Here is a 2,500-nt window from a genome sequence, read left to right as displayed (position 1 = left end):
CATTTTGCAGGCCAGCACCGGCGGATGCACGGGTCAAGCGGGACGGGACGAGCGCAGGGCTAACTTTTGCCGGCACACAAAAACACGAACCCGAAAAAGGCAAAAAAGGGACATACGCACTGGCGACACGCCCGTTTCGCCTGCCACCCGTGCACACTCGCCTGGGCAGCTGGTCACATGCGTCGCTCACAGGCATTTTGCAGGCCAGCACCGGCGGATGCACGGGTCAAGCGGGACGGGACGAGCGCAAGGCTTGCTTTTGGTGGCACACGAAAACACGAACCCGAAAAAGGGACATACGCACTGGCGACACGCGCGCCCGTTTCGCCTGCCACCCATGCACACTCGCCTGGGCTGCTGGTCACATGCGTCGCTCATAGGCATTTTGCAGGCCAGCACCGGCGGATGCACGGGTCAAGCGGGACGGGACGAGCGCAGGGCTTGCTTTTGGCGGCACACGAAAACACGAACCCGAAAAAGGCGAAAAAGGGACATACACACTGGCGACACGCACGCCCGTTTCGCCTGCCACCCGTGCACACTCGCCTGGGCTGCTGGTCACGTGCGTCGCTCACAGGCATTTTGCAGGCCAGCACCGGCGGATGCACGGGTCAAGCGGGACGGGACGAGCGCAGGGCTTGCTTTTGGCGGCACACGAAAACACGAACCCGAAAAAGGCGAAAAAGGGACACACGGACAGGCGACACGAAAAAAAAGGGGTCGCCCTACCTAGGTGGGCGCAAAAACCCCGTCGGCCAGGAGGTTTCGCCAAAGTGTCTGTACTGTCACACAGGGTCAATAGCACGGGCATGGCCGGCCGCCGCACGTGCAGCGGCTTACGGACGCACGGTTCGGCGGCACGGGTGCCTGGCGGCTTTAGCACCTTGGGGTGGACAGGCCTGGCGGCAAGGGGGGCTAGGCACCTTGCTGCCAGCCGGCAATGGTGCACGGGGCGGGGCGCCACACAAACACGAAAGAGGGACAAGAGCGGGGCGATGGTCCACAGAGACGAGCCATGCACGGGGCCCGTGATCGCCGACACGCGCGAACGCGGACGCGGACAAGGACAAGGACGCGACGCGCGGCGCGCGTGCGAGGTCAAGAGGGGCGCGCGCACGAAAACGCGAAAAAAGGGGCTAGCGGCCGAGAAACGCGAAAAAAACCGGGTCACCTACCTAGCCGAACGCCTAAAATCGCTTCGGGCAGGAGGTTTCGCCAAAGTGTCTGTACTGTCACACGGTCCGTACGGGCGCAACCCCATCGCGCGCCAGCACCCCTTCCTGGGGGCGCCCACCCGCCAGGCGCCTGGCGCCCCACGCGCGCGCGCCCGGCGCCTGGCGCCTTGCCCCCCACGCGCGCCCGGCGCCTGGCGCCTGGCGCCTCGCCCCCCACGCGCGCGCGCGCGTGGCGCCTTGCGCCTGGCGCCTTGCCTCCGCGCGTGCCTGGCGCCTGGCGCCTTGCCCCCCACGCGCCTGGGCGCCTCTTTTCCGCCTGGGCGCCCTGGCACCTTTCCGCCTGGGCGCCTGTTTTCCGCCTTGGCGCCCTGGCGCCTTTTCGCGTGGGCGCCTCTTTTCCGCCTGGGCGCCATGGCGCCTTTCGGCCTGGGCGACTCTTTTTCGCCTGGGCACCTCTTTTCCGCCTGGGCGCCTCTTTTCCGCCTGGCCAGGGCGCCTCTTTTCCGCCTGGGCGCCATGGCGCCTTTCTGCCTGGGCGCCTCTTTTTCGCCTGGGCGCCTCTTTTCTGCCTGGGCGCCCTGGCGCCTTTTCGCCTGGGCGCCTCTTTCCCACCTGGGCGCCCTGGCGCCTCTTCGCCTGGGCGCCCTGGCGCCTTTTCGCCTGGGCGCCACTTTTGGCGCCTGGGCGCCTACGCCAGGGCGCCTCTTTTCCGCCTGGGCGCCTCTTTTTCGCCTGGGCGCCTCTTTTCCGCCTGGGTGCCCTGGCGCCATTCCGCCTGGGCGCCTCTTTTCCGCCTGGGCGCCCTGGCGCCTTTTCGCCTGGGTGCCTCTTTTGGCGCCTGGGTGCCTACGCCAGGGCGCCTCTTTTCCGCCAGGGCGCCTCTTTTTCGCCTGGGCGCCTCTTTTCCGCCTGGGGGCCCTGGCGCCTTTTCGCCTGGCGCCTCTTTTGGCGCCTGGGCGCCTACGCCAGGGCGCCTCTTTTCCGCCTGGGCGCCTCTTTTCCGCCTGGGTGCCCTGGCGCCATTCCGCCTGGGCGCCTCTTTTCCGCCTGGGCGCCCTGGCGCCTTTTCGCCTGGGTGCCTCTTTTGGCGCATGGGCGCCTACGCCAGGGCGCCTCTTTTCCGCCTGGGCGCCCTGGCGCCTTTCCGCCTGGGCGCCTCTTTTTCGCCTGGGCGCCTCTTTTCCGCCTGGGCGCCCTGGCGCCATTCCGCCTGGGCGCCTCTTTTCCGCCTGGGCGCCCTGGCGCCTTTTCGCCTGGCGCCTCTTTTGGCGCCTGGGCGCCTACGCCAGGGCGCCTCTTTTCCGCCTGGGCGCCTCTTTTTCGCC

This window comes from Aristolochia californica, unplaced genomic scaffold (assembly GCF_029961685.1).
Source record: "Aristolochia californica isolate CCGP_79_NKW_82.1479 unplaced genomic scaffold, dmAriCali1.0.hap1 SCAF_30, whole genome shotgun sequence".
In the NCBI taxonomy this organism is placed as follows: domain Eukaryota; kingdom Viridiplantae; phylum Streptophyta; class Magnoliopsida; order Piperales; family Aristolochiaceae; genus Aristolochia; species Aristolochia californica.
This window is presented reverse-complemented; position numbering follows the sequence as displayed.